Here is a 12,353-nt window from a genome sequence, read left to right on the forward strand (position 1 = left end):
AAGAAAGAAAGAAAGAAAGAAAGAAAGAAAGAAAGAAAGAAAGAAAGCCAGGAGTGGAGCATCATCTTCAGAACATGGCACAGCTCATGTGCTCTTGAGCTCGCATCAGCTGTGATCACCAGCACAAGGCCTGAGCAAGATTAGGCACACCGATATCTTGTCATGAGAACAGAAGGGCTCCTGACTCACCCCCGGGACCTGTAGGCAGATAATGGTAGCTAGTGGGGGGTGGTCCCTGAGTGTCTGGGCAGTAATGGTTGCTAAGGGAGGGACAGACATTTCCTTCAATGATTTAGCTCTGTTAAAAAGCTCCTGCTTCTATAAACAGTCCCTCACCCAGCACCCTGTAAGCAACCCTAAGAAACCCACTGGCTCATATAAATCAATAAACACATAAATAAATAATGACATGAAAACAGAATAAGGAATCGGTGGGAAGGAGAAATGGATAAAGAAAGAGGGAGGGGAGTTGCAAAGGGGTCCTGTGGACAGGTATTGAAATACATTTTATATATACGAAAGTCCCATATATAAAAATATATATGTGCAAAAATGTCATAACAAAATTCAAATTATGTAAAATTAACATAATCTAATTTTAAAAAGAATGCTTGAATCTTTACAAAGAGTTGGATTTTTCTTTTTCTTTCTTTCTTTTTTTTTTTTTAAAGAGGAGAGCAAAAAGAATCCAGTCCTTTTTTTTTCCTCCCTAGAGGTCCTCTTCCCTTAGACTGTCTCTGTCACCTCTATCATGGACACACCCACTTCGAATAAGTGAAACAAGAGTGGTAACATTTCCCTAGCCACCCCTAGGCCATTGTAAGAGAATCTTTTGGTAAGACCCACGACAAGTCAGAAGAACACACACTTTGCCTTGGACCGCGCTGTTCTCCAGGGAGAGGCAAACTGGCTAGAAACTCAGTGCAGACTGGTGAGGCCCCTGGTTCCTGTAGGCATGTGAAGTCTGTGCCCTTGGTAGCTGTGCTGACTGGGTTTGTGTGTCGACTGGACACAAGTAAGAGTCATCAAAGGAGAGGGAGCCTCAGCTAGGGACCGCTCCATGAGATCCACCTGTAAGGCATTTTCTCAATTAGTGATCAACGGGGGAGGACCCAGCCCGTCGTGGGTGGTACCACCGCTGGGCCGTGGTGGTCCTGGGTTCTGTAAGAAAGCAGACTGAGCAAGCCATGTGAAAGCAGTAAGCAGCACCCTTCCAAGGCCTCTGCATCAGCTCCTGCCTCCAGGTTCCAGCCCCGCTTGAGCTCGCATCCTGACAGCAATGTGGAAGTGTAAGCTGAATAAACCCCTTTCCTCCCCAACTTGCTTTTGGGTCATGGTGTTTCATCGCAGCAATGCAAACCCTGACAAAGACAGTAGCCTAATGAGCAAATGCCCGATTTCGACACATAGGACGGGAAGGCACAGTAGCTGCTTAGACACAGGGACGACTTCCCACCGCTGTGTGGATTAACAGACCGGTGCTCCGCTTTGCCTGGAAGCAACTGTCCAGACGGAACTGCCTCCGCTGCAGAAAGCAACACACACACAACTGTGTCCAAAAGGATTATTCTTTTCTGCACAGGAATGCATGTCATTGTCAACATCAAAAACGCCCCAGCTTTGCTTTGGCTGCACCTGCCTTATTGATTGGCGCCTTCTGAGCGCGTCACTCACAGAAAGCACTTAAACCTGTGTGACTTCAAAAGCAAGGTAAGACAAGCCACATCCCGCAGGACAGCACACACCTAATGTGATTATTTCTCCTCTCCCTGGTGATAATAGAATTATGCAAAAGCAGCCTTGACCCAGTAAGGATCCTCTCTTCAGAATCAAAGCTCGGCCCTTCCCGAACTCACAGCCCACCCCCCTCCTGTTTTGCTTTCTAGTCACAGCAGCATTCCTTCGCACAGGATACTATCATTTCAGAGAAGACCCGGAACGGTTTTCAAGATGCGCCCAGGCATGAGACACGGGTGCTATGCACTATCCCAGATGCCATGAAGGAGGGGCACTGTTAGCCATCTTTCTGGGGTGGAGAAAACAAGAAAGAAAGAAATGAGGCTTCTTTTCTAAGTCCACACTCAAGAATCCACACAGCCAGCAGGAGGCTGAGCATCTCTGCTATACCCTGTGTTTCCCATACAGGAGTTACCTGTATGTTACAGAGCTTCTCACTGTCCCAGGCAAAAGACACCATGCTCCTCCCTCCCTCCCTCCTCTTTTTCCCTTTCTTGTTTTTTGTTTGGTTTTGTGTTGGGGGTTGGGGGGTTGAGTTTGTTGCTGTTGTTTGGGTTTGTTTGTTTGTTTGATTTTTTTTTTTTTTGGTGTTTTTGTTTGCTTGGTTGGTTTGGTTTGGTTTGCTTTTGAGACAAGGTCTCACTCACTTCTCAGCCCATGCTAACCCAAAACTCAGCAATACCCCTGCTTCTGCCTCCCAAGACTTAGTATTACAGGCATATGGCACTACCTGGCTTGTACATTTTTCTAATGAGGTTGCATTTGGTTATTTGGCTAGGGGGGGTTACCAAAAGGCAGGCTTAAAAATAACAATGCAGCTATGCAGTGAGGATAGAGTTTAGGAAATGCTGGAATAACTTTAAGTAGTAAATTCTATTAACTACTCAACTTTTAATAGCCTGCTCTAAATGCATGGATTAAGAAGGGACCTACTTTCTGAAGAATCTTTTCAAAGAACAATATTAATATTTTTAAACTTCTTAGAGTGTTAATTCCTAAAGCAGCAGGCTAACAGAGATTTCTCCCCAGTCTCATATTAAAGTGTTGCTCATGAAGATGCTTAAAAACGTAGGATATATATATATATTGACCCACTGTTATTTGGAACTGTTTTTATTCATGTCTATGATTCAAAACTGCAGGACATATGTTCTGATAAAGAATTTATAAATTTATATGTGACTTAGTTAAGAGAGATTTTATGAAACTTTAAAAAGATTACTATAAAAGTTCACATTCATTCTTTATTCAATTAGTATCTATTTAAAATTCAATATTTTTACTGTTTGGTGCATTGAGAATACTGGAGCAACAACAAAAAGAATATAGTAGTATATGAGATGAATCTTTTTTACAAAATATCACTCATAATAAACAAACCTACAACAAGACTGTCAAAAGGTTAGAAAAATAATGTTTGTGAAGTGATGTAGCCGAGTGAACAGGCGGACGCTGATGAAGCAAAGGTGATGAGTGGATGGGATGTCTAAGCAGCTTTAGAGGCAAAACTGAACAGACTTGCTAAAGGACCGAACACACAGCTCAGTAAAGGAACTATTGTTAGCATATACCCAGCCTGCTTCTGGGTTGCCTAGTAACCTCTGATGTCATCATGTGTCGCCCACCAGGTGTGTAGCAACTGCACCTGGCAGGCACGGTTCATGCTCTGACCCTCTCATTGGGGCACCTCCTCTCCCACCATCTTTGTTCCTCTGTCTCTCTCTGTCTCTCTGCCCTCATGGCTCACTCGGGTCCTAACTCTCTTCTGCTTCCCTTCCCCCAAATCAAACTCTTTCATATCAGATCTGTTGTATGCGTAGCATTTTTAAATAAATCCTAACAACAATAAAGTCATTTTCTGTTGATGTGGTACAACTGAATATGAAAAGGCATGAACTGAGGTGAAGGAGAGTTGGGGCAAAGGAATGTGGAATCCATTCATTGTTCTTTCTTGCTTATATGAACTCACAGTGTTAACGTCATTAGACACCTAGAACTCAGTCTAGAGACTGATTGATGGAGTTATCTGCATCTAGAACATATTCAAATGTGCAGCCTTGGAGGAGATTGCCAAGGAAAAACCATAATTGTGGAGAAGAAACAGCTTTAGCAAAGCCCTGGAATATTGCAAACCCAAAGACGGGGTAACAGAATGTGCCCAATATACTTGGGAGTTATTAGTGATGGAAAGGGATAAAACAAATAGCTGAGTGCCAGGGCATGAAAGTAAAGAATGGGTCTTCAGAGTACGTATGTAAAAAGAGCATGTACGTAAAATTCTACTGAGAGGTTAAGTGAATCAAGGTGAGAAAAGTCTTCCCACCCTTAAATGACATACACAAGAAATATTTCTATGGAGTTAGAAAATAGAAAGATCAACTTTAGTTGAGAAAGACAATAATAAGGAATTAAACCACCAACTAATAATGTTTTTCATTTGAAAATGGTTGGGCTTGAACTAATCTCAGCCAAGTGACAGAGCAAAAATCTCTTCTGAGAAGTAGGAGAAATGCTAGGAGAACAGGCAGGCACCTCCATCTGTCTCATCTTATAATGGTAACTTTGCTCTAAATGAATAGTAGGCGCCTATGCTCTGGTCTTAGGACCAGATCTGACACAGGCCACTATGAACTTGTATGACAATGCTAGTTGACGGCTTACAAGAAAAGTTGGCTGCCCATATCAGTTCTACACCCCCAGATTCAACTAACAGCAGGATGAAAATACTGATGGCATCAAGAGCGAACACAGACTTGCTGTCCGACGTGTTTTAAGTAATCTAGAGATGATCTGAGGTAGACAGGAGAACCTGAATAGGCAGATACACAACTGCCATTTTATGGAAGGAACTTGAGCTTCCCTGATGATTGATTACCAATGTGTTGTGTTGTGTTTTGTTAACCTATGTGTATTTTTGGATCCAAGATGGAAGACAGAGAGGAAGTAGGAGAGAAGGAATTTTGACAAAGTAATGGATAAGAAGTTTACATTTTTAATGAGTGACAACATCCAAGAATTCCAGAGAATGAAAAGCAGAGTACACACACATACACCCACACACACACCTATGCAAACATACACACTCACATAAAACTGAGTAAAACTGGTGAAAATCAGTTGCTGTTATTATTATTTTTTTAATGAAGGTAGCTAGAGGGAAAAATACCACAGACTGCAGCCTGGACACAAGGATTACAGCAGGCTCCTTCTTAGGAGTTACAGCACCCAGAAGACAATGAGCCAGATCTTTAGAGGACTATAATGAAAACCAGACTTCACTACGAATTTTCCAAGTTGTATTGGAGGATCTAGCTGTTCCCTTAAACAGAAAATGGGCATAACAAGAAGTACGGTTAAGATAGAAAAGCTTTTATTCGAGAATGTCGTAAATACCTATGTAAAAAGTTCCAAGAAATCTGAAAAATATTAACATAATGAATAGGTGAATTTGTAAGTTCCCAAGGTTAATGTCTGCAAATCACTGGTACCAGCTATTAGAAGACAATGAGTAGTTAAAATTTAAATGTGCTAATTATCATCACATCAAAAATCATGAAGTATACATGAATTAGTGTGTGCATGATTTTTTTAAATCTCTGTAACTATTTTTATTTTACATAAATAAAATTTTACCTACCTGTATGTCTGTGTACCACATGTAAGCAGTGTGCAGAGAGGCAGAACAGGGGGTCAGATCACCTGGAATTGGAGTTGTAGGTGGTCATGAGCTGCCATGTGGTTCCTGGAAATCTAATCCAGATCCTCAGAAAGAGCTTCAGTTCTCTTAACTGCTGAGTCATCTCTCCCGCTCCAAGTGGTTTTATATACTAAAAACCATTTTAAAACAAAAAAAGAAAAAAAAAATTTAAAAAAGATATCCACATAAACAAAGAAACATACCATACTTAATGAACTTCAATGACTGTAAAATACATATAATAAGTATCTATGGAGTGGGGTAGGGGACAAGAAATTGACAAAACAAAGTATTATAAATTGTAAAAATAAAAAAACTTTAAAAACCCACATATTCAAAAGGCCCAGTGAATCACTCGTTACAAAAACATGAAGAAAAATAAGCAAGAGATGCAATAATGAAATTAGTGAAGCATCAGTGACCCAGAGAGAACTTAAAAGCATGTGTTGTGTGTGGAGAGGATATTGGTCACACAGTCTATAACTCCATAACTACATTTTTTATTTCTGTATTTACATCTTTATACTATTTCAAACAAGTATCTTATCAGTATAAATATACATAATTGCTTGAAATGATGAACAAAACCAAATGTTCATTGATATATAAAAAGCTCTGCCATTTACAGACATGGTTGCCCATACCTATAATCCCAACATTGTTGGGGAAAGAGACATGAAGATGGCTGAAGCTTGCCGGCAAAAACCACATACTTAAGTGCTGGTAAAAATCACTAGAAATCAGGAGCTCCACAGGGGAGAGCAACAGAATCAAAATATCTGGGCCCAGAGATCTTTTCTGAGACTGATACTCAACTAGGACCATGCATGGAGATAACCTAGAACCCCTGCACAGATGTAGCCCATGGTAGCTCAGTGTCCAAATGGGTTTCCTAGTAAGGGGAACAGGAACTGTCTCTGACATGAACTCAATGGCTGGCTCTTTGATCACCTCCCCCTAAGGGGGAAGTGGCCTTACCAGAGGAAGACAGTGCAGCCAGTCCTGATGAGACCTGACAGACTACGGTCAGATGGAAGGGGAGGAGGACATCCCCTAGCAGTGGACTTGGGGAGGGGCATGGGAGGAGATGAGGGAGGGAGAATAGGATTGGGAGGGAATGATGGAGGGGGATACAGCTGGGCTACAAAGTGAATAAACTGTAATTAATAAAAAAAATAATAAATTTAAAAATCACTAGAAATAAATTCACGTGGCTGTAACTGTGCACAGACACAAGACATACACTCAGGTTAAAAGACCCAAACACATAAAGTAAAATTTTATAATTTTTTTTTCACTGTGATAGGAAGGCAAGAGAAAGGATGCTAGAGAGAGAAAAAAAGGAAGTTGAGCAAGTGGTTTTCCTTGTCTTTCTCCTTTGTTCATTAACTAACTGGTCTTTCCCAGTTAGTTACTGGGAAAGACTTCTTTACAAGATGATGTGCAGCAAGGTAGGGTAAAAAGATTAGGTTAGCATCGCCACAGCTTGGGAAAGAAGGAACCAAGGCTCACTGGACTATCTGGAAGCTCATTTAGGTTGCTGGAGAAAAGAGTACATTAAGACAGAGAAATTGGCTTTGACCATTTGTCTGATCTGAGAAGCGACCACCTTGTATGAAGTCCTTGCGCCTTTAGAAGAGACAGCATCTGCAGACAGCACTTGAAAGTGTCCTTATTTTCTCTTTTCAAAACAGGCAGAGGGCTGGGAAATGCTCCCTGCAAGCTTCAGGGAGCTGTTAATTGGCTCCCCAGTAAAATTACAGAAAGCAGCTTGCCTGATAATGATTGTAAATGACAGGGACTATCAGGTTTACCTTGTGACTTTCCCCAGGGACTCGCAGTGAGTTTAGTCTGAATTTAGCATCAGCCGCTATGGTTCCTGTCTTCCCGGTACGCCACTGTTGGGCCCATCCTGCTGTCTTTCAAGCCTAATTAGCATTAAGGTCTTTCCTCCTTCCTACCCTCCCTTTCTCAGCCCAGGAGCCCTAGGTTTCCTTCTCTTGCCAGCACTCCTTAGGCATGCAAATCAGAAGCTGAAGAAATGTAACCTTTGCACTGTTTTGTCACTGTTGCCTGGAAGAAACAATCCTTAAAATCAGAGCATAGGCTATTGTTCTCCTAGGAAAGCATGCACCCATCTCCCTAAACTCCTTTACAGTTTGATGGTACTCACCTTGAGTTTATAATTAATTATGCCATTTTTATCAGTCTTATTTTAGCCATCTTGCACATGTATATAATGGGAAAAATTTTTAATAACTCCACACATACATATGTTGTGTTTTTATAAGATTCACCCATTACTCTTTCTGGTCTTTATCTCTCTCCTATTGAACCCCTTCTTTTCAGGTAGTTCCCCTCCTGCTTTGATGGATTTATTCATTTTAGGGAGGACCCACTAGTTTAATTAGGAATTCTTGCATGAGCATGGATGGGAGACTATTTACAGCAGTTTGGGCGCCTTATTAGTGGCTACATTCTATAGGAAAATGAACCATTTCTGGGAACCCATCAAAGGAATCATTTAACTGCCAATACTCTCAAAGAGGAATACAGCATTATGAGCCCCTACCCTACCCATGTTGATGGGCTCCTGACTACAACAGATCAGTCCAGACCACAGCATTTCACAGTGCTTCTTCCAATGCTGCATTCTTTCTACCCTCTCTTCTGTGATAGTCCCTGAACTTTGGAGAGGGTTCTATGATGGTCCACCCTGACTCCACCTTAAGATTACAAGCCATCTTATTACAAGGTCAAAATAAGTCCATTCCCGATTTCTTTAAAACTTAAGTTTGACTGTGTCTTGACCTACTTTCTAGAATTTGACGTGTTCCATACTCTATACCCTGACAGCCACCCTGATAAGGTGTTCTACCAAAGAATTTTGAGATGTTCTGCGAAGTTACTACATAACCCAAACCCTTGTAAACCCCTTCGCCTTGCAGTTTGGAAGCTAATATAAACCCTACCTTCTCCTGGGTTTGATGCCGTTCTTTTAAACCCCACTCTCTTCATTAGGGTTTCTGTTGCTGTGATGAAACACCATGACCATAAGCAACTTGGAAAAAAGGGGGGGGGGATTATTTGGCTTACACTCCCACATCACTGTTCATCATGGAAAAAAGTCAGGACAGGAATTCAAACAGGGCAGAAAACTTGGAGACAGGAACTAATGCAGAGGCCATAAAGGGGTGTTGCTTACTGGCCTGCTCCTCAGGCTTGCTCAGCCCAAGGAAGGCACCACCTGTAATGGGCTGGGCCCTCCCCTATGATTCACTAATTAAACAAATGTCTTATAGCTGAATCTTATGGGGGCATTTTTTCAATTAAGGTTCCCTCCTTTCAGGTGACTCTAGTACAAGTCAAGTTGACATAACACTATCCAGCATGTCCCTGGCCCAAGGATCATCCAGCCTCTGGCCTAGGGCTCTACCTACCTTTCCAAGGAGTCCTGAAGGCACCAGAAACACCCAATCAACATGAGAAACAACCAGATGGCTAAAGGCCAGTGTAAGAACATAACTAACAAGAGCCAGGGCAATATGGCACCACCAGAACCCAGCTACCCTATTTCAACAAGCACTGGAGATCCAAACATAGCTGAAACACAAGACTATAGCCTTAAATCTATTATTAATGAAGATGATAGAGACCTTTAAAAAGGAAACATGAATAAATCCTTTAAAGAAATACAGAAAAATACAATCACATAGAAAAAATACAATCAAATAGGTGAAAGAAAAGGATAAAATGGTTCAAGATCAGAAAATGGAAATAGAAACAGTAAAGAAAACACAAACTGAGTGAATCCTGGCGATGGAAAACTTAGGGAAAAGAACAGGAACTACAGATGTAAGCATCACCAACAGAATACAAGAGATGGAGGAGAGAATCTCAGGTGTAGAAGATACAACTGAAGAAATCAATACATCAGTCAAAGAAAATGTTAAATCCAAAAAGTTCCTGACACAAAACATCCAAGAAATCAGAGACACTATGAAAAGATAAAACATAATTATAATAGGAGTACTCCAGGTACCAAGGCTCATGCCTGTAATAACAGCAGTTAGGGAGACAGAGGCTGGAGGATCTCTGTGAGTTTAAAGCCAGCCTGGTCTACAAAGTGAGTGCAGTACAGCCAAGGCTACAAAGAGAAACCCTGTCTCAAAAAAGTAATAATAATAACAGAAATAGAAGAAAGAGAAAATTCAAAACTTCAGGAACCAAAAAATATTTTCAACAAAATCAGAGAAAAAAAAAATCCCTTAGCAGGGCACAGTGGCACACGCTGTAGTCCCAGCACTCAGAAGGCAGAGGCAGGTAGATCTCTGTGAGTCTGAGGCTAACCTGATCTACAAAGTGAGTCCAGGATAGTCAATCCTACACAGAGAAACTCTGTCTTGAAAAAGAGAAAATTTACCCTAACCTAAAGAAAAAGATGCCTATAAACATACAAGAAGCTTATAGAACACTAAATAGATTGGACTAGAAAAGAAAATCCTCTGGCCACATAATCTAAACACTAAATGTGCACAACAAAGAAAAGGCCAAGTAACATATAAAGACAAAACTATCAGAATTACACCTGACTACTCTACAGAGACTCTAAAAACCAGAAGGGCCTGGGCAGACATCTTGCAGACCCTAAGAGACCACAGATGTCAGCCCAGACTACTATACCCAGCAAAACTTTTAATCATCATAGATAGAGAAAACAAGATATTCCTTGACAAAATCAAATTTAAACAATATCTATGCACAAATCCAGCCCTATAGAAGATGCTAGAAGGAAAACTCCAACCCAAGGAGATTAACTACACTCAAAAAATACCCACAGGAAATAAAAAACTCCACTGTAGCAAAACCAAAAGAAAAGGGGCACATACCACCACCACTACCATAAAATAACAGAAATTAACAATTATTGGTCATTAATATCTCCCAACATCAAGAAGTAAAAAGACACAGGCTAATAGAAGGGATGGGTTACAGGATTCATCATTCTGCTGTATACAAGAAACACATCTCAGCAACAAAGACAGACAATACCTCAGAGTAAAGGCTTGGGAAAAGGTCCTTCAAACAAATGGACCCAAGAAGCAATCTGGAATAGCCATTCTAATATCTAATAAGATAGATTTTGAACCAAAATTAATCAAAAGAGATGCGTAAGGACAGTTCAGACTCAAAGGAAAAAAAACAATACAAGAAAATCGAATAACCCCTTGCATCTTATCAGATCACCATGGATTAAAGCTGCACTACAATAACAGAAAGCCTACCGCCTCATGGAAACTGAACAATGCCATCTCAATGATCGCTGGGTCAGGGACTGGAAGGATGGCGGGGCTGCAATCAGGATGTAAAGTGAATAAATAAATAAATTTTAAAAATACTATCTAGCACACCCACTTTAGAGAGTCAGCCCTGTCTGACAGAATATAAAGCTTTAAGTCAACTAAAGGAATCTGAGTAATGGTCATTACTCTCATTTCGTGGGGTTAACATTTGGGGGCCCAGCAAGATGAAGACCACCCACCCAGATTGTGAAGCCAGACGGTCACTCAAGGACTCTGGTACCAGAATGCTACCCCAGAAGGTGCATACCTTGAAGATGTTCCGAAGCTCACAGACACACTTTCAGTTTTCTGGACCATTGGAGTGAACCACCACACTGAAAAGAAACCATAAAGCCCCCATCTGAGGAGGTATCCATCAGTAAGTCACTGTAAGGTGTGTCTCCTTCTGTTACATTTGTTTCAGGTGAGATCCCTTCTGGGGACAGAGAGATAACTGATGAGGCACATAAACTCCTGTCCTGGGCACTAGTGAGCTGTCTCACTGTCTACCTGGTTCTTGGGTACTGAGAGATGAGATGGAAATTGGCCAAGCCCAGTTAAATGGATGAAGGAAGGTGGCTACCACATGCTTGTTTTGACCAGTCTCTTCTGACTGTGTGAACATTCCATGTTCTGTGTTTATTGATATCAGTTTTGCTGTCTCTGTCCTTTTAAATCCTTGGCTCACCAGTGGTCAGCCACCATAATCTCTTGCCCCAGTGGGGGGAAGAAACTGTGGTCCAAGGCGGAGGCAACCCAGTGGGAGAAGACCAACCAGCCAAACAGTGCAAAGACTGCTTTGGCTGCTTGCCATGGCTGCTTTGATAACAAGAGCTCGGAATTTTTATCTCTGAGCCTTCTCTGTTCTCAGGTTGTTCCATATGGATAATATTGAAATATTGTTTTATGCTGTTCTATTTTATTAAAAAGCTGGCTCTTTACTGTCCTGTGTCAGGCTAACCACCTAATTTTGTTACCCTCTGTCAAAAGATTATCTCCTAGCTGAAAGTCCTGTTCCCAGTCAAAACATACGGTTGGACTGTACAACAAAGGTTCTCAGAGGTATGGACGAACACCAATGCCTAAGGACTGGCCCAATTGTTCTACTAACCATTTCAGCTACTTATACCCAGATTAATTAATACTCACTTAATAGAATATTAAAGCTGTACCTCCATGTGTTTAGATAAAAAAAAAATGTACCTCATGCTGGCAGCCAAATATTGTAATGTGAGCATCACCCAGATGGTTTTAAAAGCTTGGAAGAGTCATAGAGAGCAGCTAAATCTTGGCACTGTATGGTGAGTCTGTAATTTCTAAAGGGAACCCAAGAAAGGCTATTGATGAAAATACCGGCCAGTTGCAATAATGGCCCTCAGCAATTTTGGACATACCAGTGCCATGTGATGGCTGGCTAGCAAGACCAGCAGCTACAATGCTATAGGAACCTAGGGGACAGGGTATGGATATTACAGAGGGCAACGCCAGAGAAATGACTCAGGCCACTTAGAAGAACCCAAAGGGTCATAAATAAATCCCAGATATTGAGCATTGAATTATTTACATTGTTGGAATTT

The sequence above is a fragment of the Psammomys obesus genome, unplaced genomic scaffold (genome assembly GCF_907164565.1).
Source record: "Psammomys obesus unplaced genomic scaffold, mPsaObe1.curated_primary_1811, whole genome shotgun sequence".
NCBI classification, from domain to species: Eukaryota; Metazoa; Chordata; class Mammalia; order Rodentia; family Muridae; genus Psammomys; species Psammomys obesus.